The following is a 25,620-nucleotide window of genomic DNA, read 5'->3' as shown; positions in this document are numbered from 1 at the left end:
AAGAATGAAAGGTTGGCTTAATATTTGAAAATCAACTTACCCATCTTAGCACAGTAAAAAGAAAAATCAGGACATCTCTGGTGGGGCAGTGGTTAAGAATCCACCTGCCATTGCAGGGGACATGGGTTTGAGTCCTGGTCTGGGAAGATCTCACATGCCATGGAGCAACTAAGACCATGCACCACAAATACTGAGCCTGCGCTCTAGAGCTCGTGAGCCACAACTACTGAGCCCATGTGCCACAACTAGTGAAGCCCGTGCATCTAGAGCCTGTCCTCTTCAACAAGAGAAGCCACCGCAATGAGAAGCCTGCATACTGCAATGAAGAATTGTCCCTGCTCACCACAACTAGAGAAAGCCTGCGTGCAGCAATGAAGACCCAATGCAGCCAAACATAAATAAACAAATTAAGAAAAGAAAAGAAGAGAAAAATCACATAATCATTGCAATAGATGCAGGAAAAGAATGAAAGAATCTAACATGTATTCCTGATTACAGAAAAAAACAACGTTCAGTAGACTAGGAATGGAAGGAGACTTCCTCAACTTTATAAATGACTTCTACAAAAAACCTAACATCATATTTAATGGTGAAGGAGAAAGTACTTTCTCTCCAGGATGAGGACAAAGGCAAGGATGTCTGCTCTCATTACTTCTATTTGACATTGCACTGAAGGTTCTAACCAGTGCAACAAAAAGAAAAGAGATATTCACAATGGAAAGGAAGTAAAACTATCTCTATTTGCAGATAACATGATTAAGTAGAAAACCTGATAGAATCTACAAAAATGCTACTGGAACTAATAAATGAGTTTATCAAGTTTGCAGGGTACAAGATCAACATACAAAAAGATTAATTTATCTCAACAATCAGAGATCAAAGTTTTAAAATACTACTTATAATAGAATCAAACATATAAAATACTTAGAATAATTCTGACAAAAGACGTAAAAGACTTGCACACTGAAAACTGTAGAATATTGCTGGGGGAAATTGAGGAAGACCTAAATAAATGGAGAGATATAATGTATTCATAGATCATAAGATTCAATATTGTTAAGACATCAATTCTCCCCAAATTGATTTATAGATCAAAATCCCAGTAGGCTTTTCTATAGAAATTGACAAGTTAATTCTAAAATTCTTATGGAAATAAAATTTAGAATAACTAAAACAACTTTGAAAAAAAACAAAGTTGAAGAACTAACAGTAACTGATTTCAAGGCTTATGAAGCTACACTTTCAAGACATTGTGATAGTAGTGTAAAGATAGACAAAAAGATCAAAGGAACAGAATAGAAAGTTCAGAAGTAGAGAGATGTGGACAACTGACTTTCAGGTTCAAAGGCATATAAGTGGAGAAATGATAGTCTTTTCAACTAATGATGCTTGAACAATTGAATATCCAGGTGCAAAAAGAAAAAAAAAGAAAAGAACTTCCATCCAAACCATATACAGAAATGAACTCAAATTGGTTCAAAGATCTGAATGTAAAACATAAAACTATAAAACGTCTAGAACAAAATAGGTGAAAAATTTTATGACCTTGAATTAAGCAAGATTTCTTAAATACAACACCAAAAGCATAATCCATAAAAAAATGGATAAAAATATATATAGGGATAAATTAGACACAATCAAAATTAAGAATTTCTGCCCTGTAAAGGACACTCTTGAGAGAACGAAAAGATGAGTCACAGAATGGGAGAAAATACTTAGCAACTTACATATTGGATAAAGGACTAATTTCTAGAATATATAAAGAGAACTCCAGAAAAATATAGATAAAAGATTCAAAGATATACAGAAGGAAAATAAGCATATGAAAAAATGTTTGACATGATTAATCATTAGGAATGCTACAGTGAGATACAACTACACACTTATTAAACTATCTAAAATTAAAAATACTGAGCATAACTAGTGTTGGCCACAACGTGAAGAAAATGCAACTTCCATACGCTGCTGGTAGAGATGTAAAATGATCAAACCACTATGGAAAATAGGTATTTTTAAAAAAACTTAAATATACACTCACCAATGATCCAGCCATTCTACTTGCAGGTATTTACCCAAGAGAAATGGAAGTATACATCCATACAAAGACTTGTACACAAATATTCATAGCAACTTGACCTGTAATAGACAAAGACTGAAACAACTCAAATGTCCATCAATGGTGAATAGATAAATGGTGGTACATCCATATAATGGAATACTATTCAGCAATAAACAGAAATGAATTACTGATATATACAACAATATGGATGAAGATTAAAATAATCATGCTGAGTTAGAAGCCAGTTAGAAAAAAGTATACACTGTATGATTCCATTTACATAAAATTCTAGAAAATGTAAACAGAAAGCAGATCAATGGTTGCATGGTGATTGGGAAGGGCAAGGAACGATGGGAAGGAAGAATTACAATGAGACATTAAGAAACATTCTCAGGTGATGGACATATTGATTTTGGTGATGTCTTCATGGTTTGTATGTATGTGTGTGTGTGAACACAGATTATTGTATGTCAATTATACCTCAAAAACCTGTTAAAATAAATGATATTATATGAGAGAGACAATTGGGGAAATTTGAATAGCAACTCTTTATTAGGTAATATTATTGTGTAGCAATTTAATTTCTTCAATACTGTGTGTTAACAGTATTATAGTTACATAGGGAAATAATTTTTAATATCCAGAGAGGAGGACCTCTAGCTGACAAGAGAGGGATCGCAATTGTGGGAGATGCTGTGGGAGGCTGAGGGAGATGAGGCTACAGCAGTGACCAATGGGTGACAGCGTGGTGAAGACAGTCATTTGTCAGCTGACCTGACAAAGACGGTTGGAACAGACTGCTAAATGCAGGGCCCTTTCCGCATACTAATCTAATGCAATCCCCTCAACTAGCCCTGACATAACAGAAAGTTTCTATTAGCTTGCCATATTGGAGGGGGATGGCACAATTTAAGGTGCAGTAAGTTGTGTAATAAACTGTCACAATAGGGTCCTACAGAAATAGTTTTTTAAACTGCAAAAAAATGAAACTTGGCCCTTCCCTCACAACATACATGAAAATTAACTCAAAATGAATCATAGACCTAAATGTAACTATACAACTTCTGGAAGAAAACATAGGAGAAAATCTTTGTGATTTTGGGTTAGACAATGGGGTCTCAATGATTTCTTAGATAAGACTCAAAAAAGCACAAACTATCTAAGAAAAATTGCTAAGGGACTGCCCTGGTGGTTAAGACTCCGAGTTCCCAATGCACAGGGCCCGGGTTCGATCCCTGGTCAGGGAACTAGATCCCACATGCATGCCACAACTAAGAGTTCGCATACCACAACTAAGAAGCCCATGAGCCGTAGCTAAGGAGCCCATCTGCCCAACTAAGACCCAGCACAACCAAATAAATAAATTAAATAAATATGAAAAAAGAAAAAATATTGCTAAATTAGAGTTCATCAAAAATTTAAAACTTCTAGTCTTCAGAGACAATTTAATACAATGAAGATAAGTCACAATCTGGGTGAAGATATCTACTAAACACATATCTGAGAGAAAGGACTTTTTCCATTGCTTTTTATATAAAGCACTCTTAAAACTCAATATAAATATCCAATTAAACAATGGATTTGAACAGACACTTCATTTAAAAAGATATCTGCATACAGTATTTGTCTTTCTCTTTCTGACTTACTTCACTCTGTATGACAGACTCTAGGTAGATCCACCTCATTACAAATAACTCAATTTCATTTCTTTTTATGGCTGAGTAATATTCCATTGTATATATGTGCCACATCTTCTTTATCCATTCATCTGATAATGGACACTTATGTTGCTTCCATGTCCTGGCTATTGTAAATAGAACTGCAATGAACATATTGGTACATGACTCTTTTAGAATTATGGTTTTCTCAGGGTATATGCCCAGTAGTGGGATTGCTGGGTCGTATGGTAGTTCTATTTGTAGTTCTTTAAGGAACCTCCATACTGTTCTCCATATTGGCTGTATCAATTTACATTCCCACCAACAATGCAAGAGCACCCCCCTTTTCTCCACACCCTCTCCAGCGTTTATTGTTTCTAGATTTTTTGATGATGGCCATTCTGAGTGGTGTGAGATGATATCTCATTGTAGTTTTGATTTGCATTTCTCTAATGATTAATGATGTTGAGCATTCTTTCATGTGTTTGTTGGCAGTCTGTATATCTTCTTTGGAGAAGTGTCTATTTAGGTCTTCTGCCCATTTTTGGATTGGATTATTTGGTTTTTTGTTATTGAGCTGCATGAGCTGCTTGTAAATTTTGGAGGTTCATCCTTTGTCAGTTGCTTCATTTACAAATATTTTCTCCCATTCCGAGGGTTGTCTTTTCATTTTGTTGATGGTTTCCTTTGCTGTGCATAAGCTTTTAAGTTTAATTATGTCCCATTTGCTTAATTTTGCTTTTGTTTCTTTTGCCTTGGGAGACAGATCCAAAAAAATATTGTTATGATTAAAGTCAAAGCCTGTCCCGCCTATGTACTCCTCTAGGAGTTTTATGGTTTCTGGTCTTACATTTAGGTCTTTAATCCATTTTGAGTCTATTTTTTATATGGTGTGAGGGGATATCCCCAATTGTAGAGATGGGTAATTGGAATATTAAAGACGTAATATGCTACCCAGAGTTCTTGGTTGCAGATGATGGAAAACAACTCTAAATTATAAAAAAAGTATAACATATTGGAAGGATATTGGGAAGCCCTGAATTCTACTAAGACTTGAAAAAAGAGGGGCTTCTCCAAAATATGATGGGTGTTCATTTCTCAAGTTAGGAAATGTTTACAATAGTGAAAACTTGCCTGGGTGTCCCGTTTAGAAATGTAATTGATGCTCAACTCTTCCTTTTATTTAAATTTTTTAAAACTCCAAATTCACATTTATCCATTTTTAAACTGGAAGGTTTTGTACCTTCCTTTCTCTTTTTAGGAGAACTCAAAATGTTAAGGTACTCATTGTCAATTGCCTATGAATACTTACAATATGTGAAAGTAGCTTTAAGTTTTGTGATGAGTACAAAGAAATAAAGCATACCTTTGCTGCGCCTCCTTCAAGCTTCCCCTGAGCACTGCTGTGCTGGTTTGGGAGGGGCAGCACTTGGACTGTCCTAAGCCTCTGAGTTGATGGGAGCAAGTCTTAAGTGTCCATATGGTCTTGGCAGCCAGTTATGCACTAGAATGGGGGTGGGGGGGTTGGGGGGTGATTAAATGCAGAGATGGGATTAAACTGTTAAATCCTAAGTGATATGAATGGCTACAAATGAATGACCCAGAAAACTCCCTCCTCCACCCCATATTCTTTATTTAGGAGACAGATCATATAGACTTTGAATAGCAGCCCAAGTATGAATAGATTTACATTGTAAACCATGCTTGTTTGGTTAAAAAAATTATGCAACAATTTATTCTCTTTCACCACAAAATCCTTCTTCATTGATAATAGACTTCATTATTTAAATTTACTGCTGTAGATTTCAAATAGGCCGCTGATGAATTATTAGCCAGTCTCTAAGTAATAAGAACTAATATTTATTAATGAGTGTTTAAAATATGCAAACCATATAATTTTTTAATCTAATCCCAATGCAATGAAATAATTAATACACATGAGTCCACACCACTGTGATCATATTCGCACATTCCGCTTCCTTGGTTCCCTCTTTATTATTACAAAATAATTGATGTTTGTCATATGGCATATAATGAAATTGATGGTGAACCTGCCTGCCAGTGAAAAACATATATTTCACTTTTACTACCTGTTGTCCTTTCCCCCCCATATCTTCCAACATTGATTAATGAAATGCCATGTAGAATGGCATTATAGATTTGTCATTTAGCCAAATATTATGTAAGGTAATAAGTACAACACTGTTGCTCATTCTTTCTTTTTTCTTTACCCTTTATTCAACTATGGTTTAAAGTGTAAAATGGGCTTACTGCACATGGAACCTAAAGTTGGGATGTAAAAACTTCTGATAGAATTATGATTCATTTTTTTATATGGGGAAATATTTTAAATGCGTAAAAATATATGCTCTTTGATTTCAACATTGAACTGTATCTGCTTATAGCATAAGATTCTTGTGTACATTCCACTGCTTTGGCTTTTGTAACTCTATGAAAGAATTTTGCTTTCATGTAACAGGGACATCTATCCACGTACTGGGTGAATTATAAACTACTTCAAACACCCATGGATGGAGGGGGCATGGGCTATATTATGCTCATATTCCTGCCAGTGTTATAAATGTCCTCTTTTTTGATGGAGGCCGGCCATGAGAAAATTTGTTTCACACGATAACATTACATACCATATTTAGATTTGCAGCCATAATCTTGTCAAGAGTTGATTATCACATGATTGGAGCAGTAAAAAAAATTAATTGGGGTTTAAACTTATGAGAAAGCACTTATATTGTGGAATAAGACTTCTTAATGGAGTGCAGGCATTAAACAGACCTTGTATTAGGCTCTGAAATTAATGGATCACTGTATAACTTTCTAGTTTTCATAGCCTGATGAGATTAATGCTTGCTTATATAGCAAATTCAATGACTCATTTAATTTCATGTGAATGTTTAAAGTTAAATTACTTTTGGATTAAGTCTTAATTCATTATTCATTTTAATGTCTGAAAGAACTTTCATTTTATTTAATCAAGTGCATCATCATTAAGTAAAGCCTAAGGGCCTAGATAGCTAAAAATAATGTGAAAAGGAAATTTATTAATTTACACTGAAAAGAGACTTGTTATAAAATTTATTCAATACTATACCATGCTTATGTATGATGCTATTTCAGAGACGAGATATTTATAGGCTTTTTGTCATATTTTAAAACACCAAATTGAAAAGCTGCCTATTTGGCCACCTAATGTTCCATGTGCACTCCTTGAGCAAAGATTACCATTGACCTTTATTTATACATTTTTCATTTATTCTCATAGTCAACAAACATTTATTCAGAACCTACACTCTATAGGCACTGACCAAGCACTGTGGAGTATTCACTGTTGAAAACCATTCCATGTCTGACCTGTAAGAATCAAGTCTTACAGAAGGGAACTTCACTTCAGAGGGCTATGGTGTTCTCATCTGTACCGCGAGGGGGTTCTATTCAAGATCTCTAAGGTCCTCCTCAGTTCTTGTATTCTGTGATCCCATGGCTATATCATCCTTTGGCGTATGGGCAGAAAAAGAAAAATGAAATTAATGAATCTTAAAATTTATACAATTGGTCATATTAATATAATATCAATCATAACCATAACTACAACTATAATTATTAGTTTGACTATTCCTTTGAAATATATTCATTCTATCATTTCATGTTGGCAGGTAACCATTACTATCTCCAGTTTGGAAAACAGTTGTGATAAGCATTTATTGAACATGTACTGTATTTCCAGGACTTTGCCACATCCTGTGAGGCATGTATGTGTTGGTCTCTCTTGGTCACTGCTCTGTCTATATGGTCTGTAACAGCGCTTGGCATGTGGTGGCTGATCAATAAATATTGTGCATTTCCTCCTCAGGCACTGCCAGGTAATTTTCAAGAACAGGCCAGGGCTTCCCTGGTGGTGCAGTGGTTAAGAATCCGCCTGCCAATGCAGGGGACACGGGTTCGAGCCCTGGTGCGGGAAGATCCCACATGCTGCGGAGCAGCTAAGCCCGTGCACCACAACTACTGAGCCTGCGCTCTAGAGCCCACGAGCCACAACTACTGAAGCCCGCGTACTGTAGAGCCCGTGCTCTGCAACAAGAGAAGCCACCGCACCACAACGAAGGGTAGCCCCCACTCACCGCAACTAGAGAAAGCCCTCATGCAGCAACGAAGACCCAACACAGCCAAAAATAAGTAAATATAATAAATAAATTTATTTTTTAAAATAATGAACAAGCCAGTGTGGGAAACATTAATGTAACTTGGAAGTTCTTAAAAACATGATCCCCTGTAGCATCAGCATCACTTGGGAACTCGCTTTAAAATGTATATTTTCTGATCCTCTCCGGATCTACTAAATCAGAAACACTTCGGTGGGGCCCTGTAATCTGTATTTCCACAAGCTCTCCAGGTGTGTATTAACATTTGAGAATCACTGATAAAAGGAGTCAGCTTAGTGTTGGGTCCTAAGGAGACGAGAGCATGTTCCATGCCCACCTGGTCTGAGATCTGAAGGGTCAAAACGAAAGCAAACCAGCTTCTAGTCTTGATAGTGGGAAGTGAGGGTGTGGGCAGGAACAAAGAGGCTGAACCAGAAAAAGAGCTGTGAGTCTGCCTGGACTCTCCTCCCTACTGGGCAGGGGAAGTATCTGCAGCACCATCCGCAGGCGCTGCAAAGCAAGTGTGTTCACGTCTGTAGTGAAATTGAGTGTAGAGAGAGGATGATGATTTAGCAATGGATTTAACCAATGGAAAGGATTATTTACAAGCTGGGTAGAGCCAAGGTATGGATGTGGAAATCAGCTAGGAAGTCGGTAATGGAGTAGCAAGGCCCGTATTTTCCTGATGCCATTTTTTTAACATTAAAAGAAAGGGTTTTGTGATGTTTCCTATGAGAATTTAAGAATTCTAAAGCCCTTGCTTTTTCCACATAAGGAGTGCCACATGTGAGATTTTTTCGCCCTCAGGTATGTTGGCTTAGAGTAACATATTAGATAATGAATTATTCAGGGTGTTTCCTAGGTTGGAGGAGAGAGCACCTGTCTGAGACGCTTACAGACTTGATTAGATAACATTTCTCAGCTGCATCAGCCGGAGGTAACTCCTGACGCAAATTGTATTTCCCTGTAGGTAGTGGAACCAAGCAATGTTCCAGATTTCATGGGATTGCTGAAGAGGCCTGCAGGAGTGTCATACCTAAGAGGCTGCATTGCATTTGTCAAGATAATCAGACTATTTGCAATCACTATTTTATGCCCTCTTTTTTCAGAGTTCCTAGATGGAAATATAAAATAACCAAGAAGAGGTGACACATTTGTGTGCTATAATAGATCGTTTCCAGTCAAAGTGTAATAGATCCATACTTTCTTGATAAATTCCTATCAGTGATTTCTGTTTCTTTTTTAATTCCTGTCTGTCATTGAGTGAAATAAATTAACTTGTGAATACATAAGGAGCCATATTTATGCTGCCCAAATTTTGTGTTTATACACCAAACTACTTATACTATACACAGGAGATTTTCTATTTTGCTGAAAATACCTTTTCTTTTTTCTTTTTTTAAAAAAAATTATTTATTTATTTTCATATTTGGCTGGTTGGTTCTTCCTTGCTGCACGCGAGCTTTCTCTAGTTGGAGTGAGTGGGAGCTACTCTTGGTTGCAGTGCACGGGCTTCTCATTGCGGTGGCTTCTCTTGTTGAGAAGCACGGCCTCTAAGTGTGCGGGCTTCAGTAGTTGTGGCACACAGGCTCAGTAGTTATGGCTCGCGGGCTCTAGAGTGCAGGCTCAGTAATTGTGGCGCACGGGCTTAGTTGCTCCATGGCATGTGGGATCTTCCCGGACCAGGGCTTGAACCCGTGTCCCCTGCATTGGCAGGAGGATTCTTTACCACTGTGCCACCAGGGAAGTCCCCAAATACCTTTTCTTTTAGCTTCTCTCTTTGGGCTTGTTTTTAAAATATATCTCCCAGAAAAGCACAATATTATTTCTCATGTTGGAGTAGGCATATCTGTGGCTCTGCTCTCAGCACAGTCAAGAGAAGGTTGAGCTTAAATCACCATGTGTGAGGAAGTATTTGAGAAACAGTGTGATTGCAGTCACATTCAGCTCCCTCACCAGCCAGTTCTGGGAGATTTTAGGGATGGTACATAACCTTCCTCAGATGGTGCTGGTGGCTGCCTAAAACAGATGTTTTGGTATTAAATAGAATAATATATGCAAAGTATTTTTGCTCAGTGTTAATAAGCTTTTTATAGATGTTAGTTTAAATTTTTGATCAAAGGTAGCAAGACAGAATGAAAAGAGCACGACGGGAAGCTGGGTCTAAAATTCATGTACAGGCAGACCTCAGAGAGATTGTGGGTTTGGTTCCAGACCACTGCATCAAAGCAAACATCACAGTAAAATGAGTCCCACGAATTTTTTGGTTTCCCAGTGCATATAAAAGCTGTGTTTACACTATACTGTAGTCCATGAAGTGTGCAATAGCATTACATCTTAAAAAAAACACAGTGGGTCTTCCCTGGTGGTGCAGTGGTTGAGAGTCCACCTGCCGATGCATGGGACACGGGTTCGTGCCCCGGTCGGGGAAGATCCCACATGCCACGGAGCAGCTGGGCCCGTGAGCCATGGCCGCTGAGCCTGCACGTCCGGAGCATGTGCTCCACAACGGGAGAGGCCACAACAGTGAGAGGTTCACGTACCGCAAAAAAACAAAACAAAACAAAAAACACAATGTACATACCTTAGTTAAAAAATACTTTATGGTTAAAAAATACTAACCATCATCTGAGCCTTCAGTGAATAGTGACATCTTTTTGTAATAGTGACATCAAAGGTCACTGATCACAGATCACTGTAACAAATATAATAATAATGAAAAAGTTTGAAGTATTGTGAGAATTACCAAAATGTGACACAGAGACATGAAGTGAGCAAATGATGTTGGAAAAATGGCACCAATAGAATTGCTAGAAGCAGGGTTGCCACAAACCTTCAATTTGTAAAAAACATAATATCTGCAAAGCACAATAAAACAAGGTATGCCTGTAACTTCTTGTTAGTCCACAGTTTTCTTATCAATGCCAAGAAGAGTTTGAATTCAGTAGTTTCTAAGAGCTGTTGCAATCACAGAAATTTAGGATTCTATTAAAAGGACCTCGGACTTATTTTGAGAAGAGAGAGAGACATGTGGAACTAGCTAGCTACCCTTCTCTCCCTTGCCTTCATTTTTTTTTACCCCCACTCCCCCTCTTTATCCTCATGTTAAATGTCTCTGCTTGACTTCTTAACATATCACCCCAAAATTTGCCATGTTAGAGAGAAGAGTCAATTGAGAAAATGGACTTTCTTCCTAAGAGAACTTATTCAGCAGCCCCTTGTTACCAAGGCACATATCTCCATATTGTGCCTGGAACCCCTTCACTGACAGCCTTTAGGAAGGTGGCTGCCACATGGTTCTGTGAAGTCAAGTCAGGACATCCAGGTTTGCATGAGGGCTGAATGATAATGGAAAGGTTGATTTGGTTTGGAACTTCAAGTTGGGTTCCAAGTCAGTTTTGGCTGCCAAGAAAAGGATAAACAGTAGATCTCCACCATCATGAGAACATGGACAAAACTTCTCTCAGTCATTCAGTCGTATCTCAATATTAAGCTATTGACTGGAGTATCATGTCTGAGTGAGTGATTTGTAAACAAAATACATGAACAACCACAGATAGTTCACTAAATAAACTACCAGATTTGTGGAACTATTAAAAACTAGGCAGTAGAAAGAAAATTAACTGGCTTTGAAAGATGATTATGTTTTATCACTTGATAGTAGCAAGTTAAATAGCATGTGCCACTGTGTTAATAAGAATGTGTCTGAACGTGAGACTGCAAGCCATGAAAAGGTATTAGGTGTTTTCTCTAACTGTTGAGACTTTGAACAGATTCATTGCTGTTTTTTTAGTATATAGGCTTCTAACTTTAAAAAGATGTTAACAGTTTTGACAAAGACAAAATCAGAGGCTGTTAGTTTGCAACCTTGGGAGTTATTTGGGTGTCCCTAGACGAAGGGCAGGGAGAGACCGAAGAAAGAGGCAGGCGATTCCAGGTTGGTAGGTGGCACGTTTTTTAAGAAAGGGTACCTACATACGGCTTGCCTTAGGCAGCTGCAGACAAGCAGATCTTTTCACCTGCCTGCTAAAATCTTAAAGTTTACGTAGAGGCCTTAATTGGGCTCAGTTACATATACCATAAAGGGGGTCTCAATTCCACCTTACTATCTCAAGGCTGTGTCCCTGGGCAGCTTCCAGTGTGAGGAAGGCAAGCAGAGCTCTCAATCCAAGGACGGGGAGGGGGTAAGAGCCTCTGATTGCCTGGGTCCAGCTTGTGGGTCAACTGGCAGTCACGTCCTCTCAATGACTCCCTCCAACACTTTACCTCTCATTATGGGCTCTTATAATCTCATGAGTCCCCCTCATCTGCAATGTGCCCTGACCAGCAAGAGGTTTCATTAGCATGGAGGTGGCTTGTTTGGCAGCTGTCTGGCTACATTTGAGACAGATGTAGCAACAATATAGGCACGTGTAAGAGAAAACACTGATTAAGACAAGGATTCCCAAAATCAGTGACGATTTTTTTTTTTTATCAAGAGCCCCATGATCCAAGTCACTGATTTATTAAGTCTCCTAGGCTGGAGGTTAGGTCACTCAGGGCATTTATTTGTGTTTTTATGTGATTTAATAAAGGTGGCATATACATTAGCAGACTCATTAGGTATGAGCACACAATATTCTGTTTGGATAATTGCATAGGTGCCCCCTTGTGAGGCAGTAATAATGTCTAAGGCCATCCTCTTTTGGAGGACAGCATTTCTCATTAGAGACATTTCAGTGTTCAGTAAGGACAGGCTTTGTTGGCTATCGTTTAAGGCTTCCTGAGTGAATTTAGTAAGGGCTTCTGTGTGTGCTCTAACATTCTCCAGGTCAATGGAGGGAATAAAGAGGGAAGCCAAATGATCATACCAGTGAAAAGCAAAATGTGCACCTCTGGCCTTGAAGAGAGGGAAGTTGGCAATTTTTACTGTGGGTAGATTTTCTCCTGTGTCCAGGGAAAACCCTGGGTGCAGCAGCCCAACCACCCAGGTGGAAGCCACGGCCAAAGATGTGTGCTGCGTGATATTGAGTCCCATTCAGTGTTACCCGGTAAATACCTGGGAGGTGTGACCAGTCACTATCAGTCACTATCCTTTTATATGACAGAATGACTACACAGCTCCAGTGATACCCATCCCATATTCTTGGTACAATTGAGTTGGTTCTCTTTAGAGTGATTTCTGTTTCTAACATAGGGCTGCCTGGGTGTTCACATGTCCATATCCTGTGGTAAATCCATAAATCCATTCCAAATCTGAACATAGCCACCCATAGCTCTAATGGTGGTATTTCTGGGACCTTTCTGGTCAGTAGTCTGATGGGCTGCCTGTTGTAGTTTGATTGGCAGAAAAAGAATACCATGACCCATGTTACTGATGATGTGTGCCACAGGCCAGGTTTTTGAATCACTCGAATTAAGAGTCCTAGTTGTAGCTTGTTCTTCCTTAATGTACTGCTTTGGGGCTTTCCAGTCCCCTTCCTGGAGCAGTGATCCCTACCATGGCAATCCTGATGAGCTAGAGAGGGGAAGCTGCCCACATACCCAACAACTGGATTGATTACTTTGCTGGGCATTCTTTGCAGGCCCACCGTAGAAAGGAGGGGTCCATCCTGTGACTGGGCACCATAGGAAAAGCAGAAGTCTAAGGTCAAAAAAGACATTATTTAGTAGGAACTTGTATGGGGAGGTCTTCTCTTCTATAAGAATTACACTTGTGGCCTAATCCTTAGATGTTAATGTGGCTGCAGATTTAGGAACTTGACCTAGTTGTGCAAACCATACATGTTGGCCGGCCTGTGAGGGAGGAGGGAGGCAGCACTGTCAGGTATGAAGAGGTGGACCGGGGGCAGGGTATTCCAGACCAGGTCCTTTACTTTCTGGCCAACCAACATACTTTAAAAAGATGCCTACTATATTTTTTGCTAGTATTTCTGATTGTTTTTAGCAGATTTTTTTACGATAACTAACCAAGTTCCAGAAATATAGAAATCAGTTGGTTCTTTTCAGTGGACTTACTTTCTCTGCTGTAGAATTCTCAAATTAAACTGAATGAGCCCTCAGATCTTTTTTACTTTGTATCCTGATATTACTTTCAATAAAAAATTAGTAATTTAGTAAAATTAATTATTTTGAACTAATAAGCTCAATTAGACTTTATTTATTTACTTCAGCTAGATTGGCATGTTGTGTTAATGCTTAAATATGCAGGGAATTCGTTTCTTTTGAAATTGTTGAAAACACATGGTTGATTGAGGCTTGCTAAAACAGAAATATTCTGTATATATCTGTAATACTATTTTTATGTCTTTATCATATATCACATCTAAATTATTCTATAGTTATGTAGTCCTTTCCTCCTTGTATCCTTATAACTGCTTTGGATTTTGTTTAACATACTGTGCTACTTCCTTTCATTATATTTAATTTTGTATTTGATTAATTTTGTCCCCTGAAATATCATATGCTTTTCTGTCTGGCAACTTGGTAGTAATAGTAGTAGTTGTTGTTGTTATTATTATCATTATTCTCTGTTCTTTGAGGGGACAAAGGAGAGCCTGGTATATACTGCCTGATAAAACCCTGTTTTGAGTCTATGATAACATCTACCTTGTTTTTTTTTCTGAGATAATACACATAAGGACATGGTAACAGAAATATCCTTGATGTTAAAAATCTCTATTAGCAAAAACCTCTTCCACAACCATAATATACTAACTTGGAAAATTGTTATGATGTTTCTCCCCCTCAGGCTTTTGGGATGTGAAATTGATAAACATTACCTTTGTCTCAGATGGAAATGTTACAAAATTAAATGTCTTCAAAGAATCTGACAGACACACCAAAGACAAATTTTATTTCCATTACAAAGCAAGTCTTGCCTGTTTGGATTTACTATATATAATTAGGAGCTTACTAGAGTCTGATGAAGGCTATCTGTATATCACCACTATTGCAAAAGTGTACCTTTGACCATCGATATTTGGCGTGTAGAATAGAATTTAACTTTGTGTGCTACACATATCTTGATATTCAGAGATTGTCCAACTTTTGGTTTAAGGAAGTTTGATGGGGTTACTGTGGACTTCATTGTTCAAATGAAAAGTTCAGAAAAGAGAGTATAATGGAATTTGGAATCTATTCTTTCTGCTTTTGAATACAGTCCAGCTATTATATTAATACCAAGATGGATAGAACAGAGCTGGCCTTATGTGCAATTTTTCTTACTTTGAAGCAGGCTACATGAAGAATTTTTATGTTTTGTTTTTGAAAAGTAGGTAGATTATATTCTTGGTTCGTCTTGTTTTGCAGCGGTAAAATTAGAGGCCTCAGCCTCCTGCTGGCAGAACAAGCTCTCAATTTCTCTCTGTCGAAATTCAATCTGATTTCTATCTTTTTCACTAAAAAGCTGTCAACAGCAAATAAGCATTCCCCATCAAAGAGCCACATTCATTCCTGAGGTACACAAATTCCTCTCATGGGAGAGGAGTCAAGTAATTTAAGTTGTTTCTGACTTTTAATTTCTTTTCTGGGAAACAGGAAATGATATTAGCATGGACTTTAACTGCAGTCCAAAATGAAAGGAGAAAAGACACGCACAGACACTCTTCAGGGTGACATTTCCAGTACCTTTATGTCTCAGAGTACAGCATGTTTACAGCGCATAAAACTGTGTTTCCATCTGCATTCTTGTTTGCAGCTAGTCATCTAATCTGAGCTGTAGCTTCATGCTTTTAAGATGCATTAATACAAACTCATTTTTTTTAGAAGCAGACTTGCTCTTGGAATGTATATTGCCAGCATAGAAGTAGGAAATGCCTCTGAAATAAAAATATTTTTCTTTCTTAGAATTTAGTTTCGGAAGTGGCCTTTTCTTTAGAAAGATATGAAATTCTAGGTATTATCTTGTCCCCTTATTTTTACTTTTATTGGGCTTATTTTATTTATGGAAGATGAGGGTTTAATAGAGTACATTGGTTTGTAGCTAAACATTTATGCTGAGCATATGCATTACTTTGGTTACAGAACTTCATTAAAGAGACTTGTAAAAATGCGAGCTTTTGGTTTTAAACTGTAAATTTCATTATCTTTCATTATCCCCTGCCAGTTCATGCAGACATTCACAATCTCAAAATCTTATGATTGGGATAAAAGTGGTAGGCATGGTATACACATACAAATAAGTAAGCTACCTATCACAGTTAAAAGCAAAACTCCCTTTATGTGCAAATGCATTTGACAGTATTTAGAAAAGAAGAGGAATTTAAGAAGTAGATTTAGAGTGAGCTAGAAATCTACCAAAAAGGTTATCAGATGACTTCCAGGACTTTAAAAGTCTTCCCACTTTTCGTAGGAGTATTCTGATTAGTGTGATACTGGGTGATGTTGGAGGCTCAGTGTGATCCTGATCCGGTGTTGGAACTATTGGATTGTGATATACTGGAGGCTGAGCTACAAAAACCTCCTTAGGTGGTTCTGCAGGCTGGGTTAAGGTCTCCTGCATGACTGGAGAAGGTTCATCCTCCTTAGTGGGTTCTGGCCTTCTGGTCAGTCCAAGGTCCAATGGTTGAATTGTGACCTCAATCAAGGTTGGGTGGTGAGCCTGAACTTGCTCTGGATTTGGAAATGTCACCTTGGGGTATGGTGGTTGAATTGGGGCTCCTTGGTGAACTGGAAAAAGTTCAACATTTTCAGAGGGGGTTGGATACTGATCTGAAAATTCCTGCCGGACTGACAAAGGTTCCAACTGCTCAGAGGACACAGTAGACTGAGCCGAGGTTTCTTGTTGGGGTGGAGAAGTTTCAACCTCATTAGTTAACGCTGGAATTGTGATAAGTGCAAGACCCACAGGTTTAACAGTGACATCGGGCTGCTGCAGAAGCTGAGCTTGATCCTGACCTAGAGGAGAAACTGTTGGCACAGGATGCTCTGCAGAGAAAACTACAGTCACATTAGAGAGCTCTGGAGACTGAGTTGGAGAGGATTCAACCTCACCAGGAGAGTCTGGATGCTGAGCTGTGGCTTCCTGCTGAGGTGGAGAAGGTACAACGTCAGGAGCTTGTGGATGCTGATCTGGAGACTCCTGCTGGCTTGTGGCAGGTGTAAATTCTTCTCCAGGATGCTCTGGATACTCAGCTGGGGTCTCCTCTTGTACTGAAATGTTTATTATGTGTACCAGCTTCTGGAGATTGGGCTGGAGCCTCCTGTTGAACTGGCAAAGGTTCAACCTCCTCAGGTGGCTCTGAAGGCAGCGTGGGGGCCTCATGCTGGGTTGTAGAAAATTCTGCATTAGTAAGGGGCCCTGAGGGCTGAGCTGAAGGCTTGCGCTGATTTGGAGAAGGGTCCACCTCTGGAGTGGGTTCTTTTGTTATGGTAAGCTCCACATCTGCAGGTTTGACAGCGACACTGGATAAGTTTGAATGCTGAGCCTGAGGGTGACTTGGAGGTGAAACTGTCATTTCATCATGCTCTGGAGGTTGAGCTGGCTGTTCCTGTTGAGTTGGCGAATGTTCCACCTCCCCTGAAGAAGGCTCTGGAGGCTGAGCTGGTTGCTCCTGCAGGGTTGCAGAAGGTTCTATCTCCACTGGAGATAGAGCTGGGATCTCCTGCTGGGTTGGAGAAGATTCTGCCCCATTAGGGGGCTCTGGAGACTGAGCTGAGGCTTTCTCCTGGGTTGCAGAAATTTCAGCTTCTCCAAAAGACTCTGAAAGCTGAGCTGGGGTCTCCTGCTGGGTTGCTGGAGGCTCTGTAGGCTCAGAACGCTGAGTTGGTTGTTCCTTTTCACTTGGAGAAGGCTCAGCTTCCACAAGAGGCTCTGGAGGCTGACCTGCGGTCTCCTGCTGGGTTGGAGAAGGTTCAACCTCCTCAGCATACTCTGGAGGCTGAGATGGGGTCTCCTGCTGGACTGGAGAAGGTTCAACCTCTTTGGTGACCTGTGGAGTTATGGTAAGTGTTAGATCCAGAGGTTTAACAGTGACATTGTACAAGTTTGACTGCTGAGCTTCATTTACCCCATGATGTGCTACTAGTCGAACTACAACCTCCTTACGTGTCTCCAAAAGCTGGGCTAGGGCCTCCTGAGGACTTGAAGTTTCTAGTTCCTCAGGGGCCTCTGAAGGCTGAGATGGAGCGTCCTGCTGAAGTGGAGGTGGTTCTACCTCTTCAGTGGGCTCTGGTTGCTGAGGCTGGGCCTCTGCCTGGGGTAAAAAAGATTCAACCTCCTCAGGGGTCTGTGGATGCTGAGCAGGGGGCTCTTGCTGGGGTAAAGATTCAGCCTCCTCAGTGAGCTCTGGATGACAAATTTGGGCCTCCTGCTGGGATGGAGAAATTTCAGCTTCCTCTGGGGGCTCTGGAGGTTCATCTGGGCCACCCAGAAAATCCCTAGGTAGGCTCTCCTGAGGATAAAAGGCATCCATACTGGGATCTAAATAATCACCCGGCAACTGTTGTTATAGACCCTGACTGTTTTTTTCAAATTGGCCTGTAGTTCCAACAACAACTTTGGCAAGCCAGTGATGCTGAACTAGATCTTTCTTCAGGTTTGGGGGAGAAACAATAAACTTCATTGGTTTTGAGCTCTTACTACCTAGAGGTGGAACAAGTATTTAAAATGACTGGTGACCTTCAGCCTGATCTAGACCTATGTTTTTAATCTTACTTTTGTGTCGAGAAGGCAGAACCAAGGGCTGATTCTGATCCCAGTCTGGCACTGGAACCGCCTCTGGGATCTTTTGATGTTGGGTTTTCTTGTTATTCAGATCCTGATGTGGAACAGCAAACTGATCTGGCCCTGTAGACAGCTCTGCAACGGAATCTGTGTCCGGGTATGGAGCCTCAGTCTCAGTTAACTCTTGATGAGGCGGGGCCAACATCTGGACTGGAGACGAGGACGTCAAGTAATTAAAGCCCCCGGCTTCTGCCAGCGGTGTAAGGGCATGGGGCAATTTGGGAGGGGGGGTCTGAGACGTATGAAGACCAAGCCTCTGTCAGCCGCGGGCGGTTGGAGGTCACCTGGATGGGGCCCAGGGCCCACTCCGGAGGCTGAACTGACTGGACTAGAAGCCACACTCGTTGCCATGTGAGGAGGAGACGTGGGGCGCAGATGCGACATAACATGCGGCGGCTCCCAGGAGCAGTGACCCAGGCCAGTGAGGAGCCGGAGCCACAACCTGCATCCGAGCTGAACCACTATGCCAGCGCCGACGCGAGCGCTCACGTTAGCAACTGCGCGCCCCTCCCCCGCCTAACGTTCCACCCGTTATTTATGACATCTTTAGTGGCCACACGCCTGACAAGAAAAGTAGCTGTCCAGCAAAATGAGCACCAGTTGGGTGGCGGGAGGGGAACACACCTTACAATTATTCGAAAATGTTGTGTATATATGTCCATGCCAATCTCTCTTTGTCACAGCAGCTCGGTGGTTTGTGACCACCTAGAGGGGTGGGATAGGGAGGGTGCGAGAGAGGGAGACGCAAGAGGGAAGAGATATGGGAACATATGTATATGTATAACTGATTTACTTTGTTATAAAACAGAAACTAACACATCATTGTAAAGCAAATATATTCCAATAAAGATGTTAAAAAATAAAAAACAATAAAATAAAATAAAATGTTGCCATTTCCTCCAAACTCTCAGTATTCACATCTCATTATTAATTCACCACTCTATTATTAGGGGTTACCACTGAATCAGTGATGACTCCAGAACTTCTGTAGGAGGGGTTTGGGGCAGATGAGCAATTCATTCTGGGAAAGAGAGTCTAAAACCAAGTGAATGGCCCTTTACATTAGCATGGGAAAACTTCTCCCACCCCACCTTTTCTCAACAGAGCCATTAATCTAGAAAAAACTACAGCGTCACTTTTCAGAGGTCTTCCCTGTGAGCACACATGGAGAAGATACTTAGAAAGTTCAAGTCAGCATGTTAAGTAATTTTCTTGAAATACTGTAACTAGCACCCTGTTTACTTTCTTCACAGTCCTTTTCATAATCTATTTAATTTTAGTCCTTTTTAATAGTCTGGTACACCTTTAACACCTAAACTCCAAGACGCTTTCATGTGAAGGGCGTTGGCGGGGGGGGGGGTGGGGGGTGGAATTTAAACTTTGAGGCTACTCAGATTTCAAACTTTTTGTATAGAATAAGTTCCCTATTGTATATAGTGTAGGAGTGCCTCCAATTTCAGAAACTGAAGGGGGTTGGGTAAAGGCTTAAGGGGATCTTTCTTTCCTCATCTGTGTATTCACGACACCATTTTATTATTATTATTATTATTATTATTATTTTGGTTTTTTTCCTGTACGCAGGACTCTCACCACTGTGGCCTCTCGCGTTGCGGAGCACAGGCTCCGGACGCGCAGGCTCAGCGGCCATGGTTCACGGGCCCAGCCGCTCCGCGGCATGTGGGATCTTCCCGGCCCGGGGCATGAACCCGCGTCCCCTGCATCGGCAGGCGGACTCGCAACCACTGCGCCACCAGGGAAGCCCCCATTTTATTATTAACAAAAGCTTTTCCTCCTTGTCTTCATCCTCTTTCCCTCTGCTCCCACATCCTCTTCTGCCTCCTCTTTCCTCCTCTTCCTTCCTTCCCTTCCTTTTCCCTCCTCCCTTCCTGCTCTCTTGTCTGAGGGAGTTATCCAACAGTAAAGAATAGTGTAGGATTTCATAATTATAGCAGCAGGGTCAAGGGTCATTTGTAGTGACGCCAGCTGTCCGGTGACTACTCTGGCTGCATGTCAGTGGTGGTCTTCAGACGCATCCTGCCAAATGACCTTGGCTGGGTTTTACTTTTATGCTGGCCTCGCTTGGTTCCTGCTCATTTTCCTAGTTCTGTTCTCTGCTTTCTGTTGATCTATGAGGTATAATTTATCCTTCCAATAAGATCTCTTTTTTGCATAAATTAGAATTGGTTCCTATGGCATATATTAAAAAACCTGACTGGTAGACTGTAACAGCAGTTTCTTTTATTCAGGATACAGACTTATCCTATAAGAACTCATTTAAATTCCAGCTCTTGAGTACAGCCCCCCATGACTATTTCATTTCTGCGTTGATTTTTTTTTGTGCTTTTGGAGTATGTGGGGTCCTTCCTATACTACTTAATATTTTATCATGTTATGCCTGGTAATTTTTTCTAACTGAATTAAGCTAATTTATTTCAAATTCCTAATTCCATCAAAAGTTTCTCAAAGGCAGATTCTCTCTCCAGCCCTCCCACTCCGATTTTTCTCCTTTTCCTCTCTCCCTGATAGAACTGTGTATGAAACTGCACACACCAAAGGTTTGAAGGTCAGAAAATACTTGTCTTTCTTTAATTTATGTAGGTCATAGTGCTTTGTTGACTAACAAAGATTAAAGCATGCCTGTGCAACCAGTGTTGAAAATATCTCTGTCTGTGTTTGTAGCTCATATGAACAAGAACAGTATAAGAACCTGGTGGGCTTGAGCATGAATTCTAGAGCAGACAAACCTGGATATGACCTTGGAAAGTTTTAACTTTTTCTGACTGTATAGCCACAGACTGGCTTAAATTTGCTCACTCATGAATGGTTTAAACAACACTTTCCAGGGTAGGAAAGAGGATTAAGTAAAGTAATAATAATAAAGTACCTAAAGCACATATCAAGAGCTCAATAAATTTTGAGTGTATTTATTCTCAATCTGTTGTGGCTTATCAGAAAACTAATGAGTGCATAGAATGAGTTAATGGAAGTAAAATATTAAAAGCGAGGGAGGGGAAAATTCCACTGTCCTTCAGCTCTTGTTATCTACTGAAAGTAAGCATTTCTGGGATCCTTTAGGCAGAATGTTGACAAACCAGTACATTTTCAGGGATGAGGATCCAGGATCTTGGAGGGTTTCCCTGTGGAGAGTGAGTCTTCATTTATGTTGCCCTGGAAGTACGGTCTAGAAACAATGGGTTCTGATCACCGTGAAGAAGATTGCAGTCTGACCTTAGGAAGAACTTTACCATGTGACAGTTGGAACACTGAATGGGCAGCTGGAGATGCTCAGTTAGAAACTGCATTAACACTTAGCCAATGTGTGGTGGAGAGGACTGAGCACTGGAAGAGCAGGTTGTATTAAGTTATCCTTCAAGATTCCTTCCACAGATTCTCTAGTTATCCTTATAGCTGTTCATCATCTAGAATATATAATTGCCTAGAATCATAAAATCCTTATGGGCCAACCTACCTCTGGAAATTCTCCAGCACCAATATTTCAGATGTCTCTCCTTTACTTCTAGCAACATTTTCCAGACTTTTCTGGTTGCATCCGGACACTTATTTGAATTATTCTGCAATGCCTTGTCCTCCCCTTCCTCCCTCAGCCATGTCAATTTACACAGCGATGGGCTCAGAATCCAGACTGCAGCTCAGAGAAGTGGGCTGTACTTGCTTTGGCATCACTTTGCATCACCTCACCTTGGAGTCTGCTATTGTGCCTGCTCAGGGCATTTTGTAAAAATTGCCAATAAAATGGCTTCTACGTCTGTTAGTGTCACTTACCGTAGAACATGATGGAATAAAAATGTTGGAAGTACTGGAGATGCTTGTTACTCTACATTTGGAGCTGTCTGTGGATGTGGCCCTTGACCTGAAGCTTCTCTGTAGAGATGCTTTCTGCTTCTGCTAAAAGTTCTGGCTTTCTAAAGCAGTCTGACATCATTGCTAACTCCCCCCTGCTTCTTCAGGGTCAGACTTCCTTTGTCCACTGACAATTGGGACAGGGAAAGGAACTCATAATTATTGGACACTGTTTTGCTATTTTATAATGGTTATCAAATTCTAAGTTCACACCCACTCTATCTGGGAATCTCTGTGATTCCCATTTTACAGAAGAGAAAGCTGAGTGTCCAAGGAGTTGAGTAAGTTGCCAAAGACACAGACATAGTCAACAGTCGAGATGAATGCATGAATTTTATGATTAAACTTACAAGAGTCAGTTTTGCTTGCCACTAAGAACCTTGATACAGGAATCAAGTCCTCTTTTTTTTTTTTTTTTTACAATGGCTAATAATTTATTTTAAATTGGCAATACTTAGTGCTGAAAAGGATGTCAGCACTTCTCAGTGCAGTGCTGGTCAGCATGCAAAATGGTACAGTCCTTTTGTGAAAGAGTTTTGCAGTTTCTTTTTCTTTTCTTTTTTTTTTTTTTTACATCTTTATTGGAATATAATTGCTTTACAATGGTGTGTTAGTTTCTGCTTCATAACAAAGTGAATCAGTTATACATATGTTCCCATATCTCTTCCCTCTTCGTCTCCCTCCCTCCCACCCCTCCAGGCGGTCACAAAGCACAGAGCTGATCTCCCTGTGCTATGCGGCTGCTTCCCACTAGCTATGTACCTTACGTTTGGTAGTGTATATATGTCCACGCCTCCCTCTCGCTTTGTTACAGCTTACCCTTACCACTCCCCATATCCTCAAGTCCATTCTCTAGTAGGTCTGTGTTTTTATTCCTTACACCTAGGTTCTTCATGACAATTCTTTTCTTAAATTCCATATATATGTGTTAGCATACGGTATTTGTCTTTCTCTTTCTGACTTACTTCACTCTGTATGACAGACTCTAGGTCTAACCACCTCATTACAAATAGCTCAATTTCGTTTCTTTTTATGGCTGAGTAATATTCCATTGTATATATGTGCCACATCTTCTTTATCTATTCATCCGATGATGGACACTTAGGTTGTTTCCATCTCCGGGCTACTGTAAATAGAGTTGCAATGAACATTTTGGTACATGACTCTTTTTGAATTTTGGTTTTCTCAGGGTATATGCCCAGTAGTGGGATTGCTGGGTCATATGGTACTTCTATTTGTAGTTTTTAAAGGAACCTCCATACTGTTCTCCATAGTGACTGTACCAATTCACAATCCCACCAGCAGTGCAAGAGTGTCCACTTTTCTCCACACCCTCTCCAGCATTTATTGTTTCTAGATTTTTTGATGATGGCCATTCTGACTGGTGTGAGATGATATCTCATTGTAGTTTGGATTTGCATTTCTCTAATGATGAATGATGTTGAGCATTCTTTCATATGTTTGTTGGCAGTCTGTATATCTTCTTTGGAGAAATGTCTATTTTGGTCTTCTGTCCATTTTTTGGATTGGGTTGTTTGTTTTTTTGTTATTGAGCTGCATGAGCTGCTTATAAATTTTGGAGATTAATCCTTTGTCAATTGCTTCACTTGCAAATATTTTCTCCCATTCTGAGGGTTGTCTTTTGGTCTTGTTTATGGTTTAGTTTGCTGTGCAAAAGCTTTGAAGTTTCATTCGGTCTCATTTGTTTATTTTTGTTTTTATTTCCATTTCTCTAGGAAGTGGGTCAAAAAGGATCTTGCTGTATTTTATCTCATAGAGCGTTCTGCCTATGTTTTTCTCTAAGAGTTGTATAGTTTCTGGCCATACATTTAGGTCTCTAATCCATTTTGAACTTATTTTTGTGTATGGTGTTAGGGAGTGATCTAATCTCACACTTTTACATGTACCTGTCAAGTTTTCCCAGAACAATTTATTGAAGAGGCTGTCCTTTCTCCACTGTACATTCCTGCCTCCTTTATCAATGATAAGGTGACCATATGTGTGTGGGTTTATCTCTGGGCTTTCTATCCTGTTCCATTGATCTATCTTTCTGTTTTTGTGCCAGTACCATACTGTCTTGATTACTGTAGCTTTGTAGTATAGTCTGAAGCCAGGGAGCCTGATTCCTCCAGCTCCGTTTTTCGTCCTCAAGATTGCTTTGGCTATTCTGGGTCTTTTGTGTTTCCATACAAATTGTGAAATTTTTTGTTCTAGTTCTGTGAAAAATGCCAGTGGTAGTTTGAAAGGGATTGCACTGAATCTATAGATTGCTTTGGGTAGTAGAATCATTTTCACAATGTTGATTCTTCCAATCCAAGAACATCGTATATCTCTCCATCTATTTGTATCATCTTTAATTTCTTTCTTCAGTGTCTTATAATTTTCTGCATGCAGGTCTTTTGTCTCCTTAGGTAGGTTTATTCCTAGATATTTTATTCTTTTTGTTGCAATGGTAAATGGGAGTGTTTTATTAATTTCACTTTCAGATTTTTCATCATTAGTGTATAGGAATGCCAGAGATTTCTGTGCATTAATTTTGTATCCTTCTACTTTACCAAATTCATTGATTAGCTCTAGTAGTTTTCTGGTAGCATCTTTAGGATTCTCTATGTATAGTATCAATGTCATCTGCAAACAGTGACAGCTTTACTTTTCTTTTCCGATTTGGATTCCTTTTATTTCCTTTTCTTCTCTGATTGCTATGGCTAAAACTTCCATAATTATGTAGAATAAGAGTGTTGAGAGTGGGCAACCTTGTCTTGTTCCTGATCTTAGTGGAAATGCTTTTAGTTTTTCACCATTGAGGAAGATGTTGGCTGTGGGTTTGTCATATATGGCCTTTATTATGTCAAGGAAAGTTCCCTCTATGCCTACTTTCTGGAGGGTTTTTATCATAAATGGGTGTTGAATTTTGAAGAAAGCTTTCTCTGCATCTATTGAGATGATCATATGGTTTTTCTCCTTCAGTTTGTTAATATGGTGTATCACGTTGATTGATTTGCATATATTGAAGAATCCTTGCATTCCTGGAATAAACCCCTCTTCATCATGGGGTATGAACCTTTTAATGTGCTGTTGGATTCTGTTTGCTAGTATTCTGTTGAGGATTTTTGTAACTATGTTCATCAGTGATATTGGCCTGTAGTTTTCCTTCTTTGTTACATCCTTGTCTGGTTTTGG

At 39.8% G+C, this 25,620-nt stretch overlaps 1 pseudogene; it reads left to right on the top strand.

Annotated features, from left to right (window-relative positions):
* LOC125962028 (RAD52 motif-containing protein 1-like) overlaps window positions 1-25,620 on the top strand; it is a 131,251-nt pseudogene that overhangs the window by 10,905 nt on the left and 94,726 nt on the right.

This window comes from Orcinus orca, chromosome 19 (genome assembly GCF_937001465.1).
Source record: "Orcinus orca chromosome 19, mOrcOrc1.1, whole genome shotgun sequence".
Lineage (NCBI taxonomy): Eukaryota > Metazoa > Chordata > Mammalia > Artiodactyla > Delphinidae > Orcinus > Orcinus orca.
This window is presented reverse-complemented; position numbering and strand designations above follow the sequence as displayed.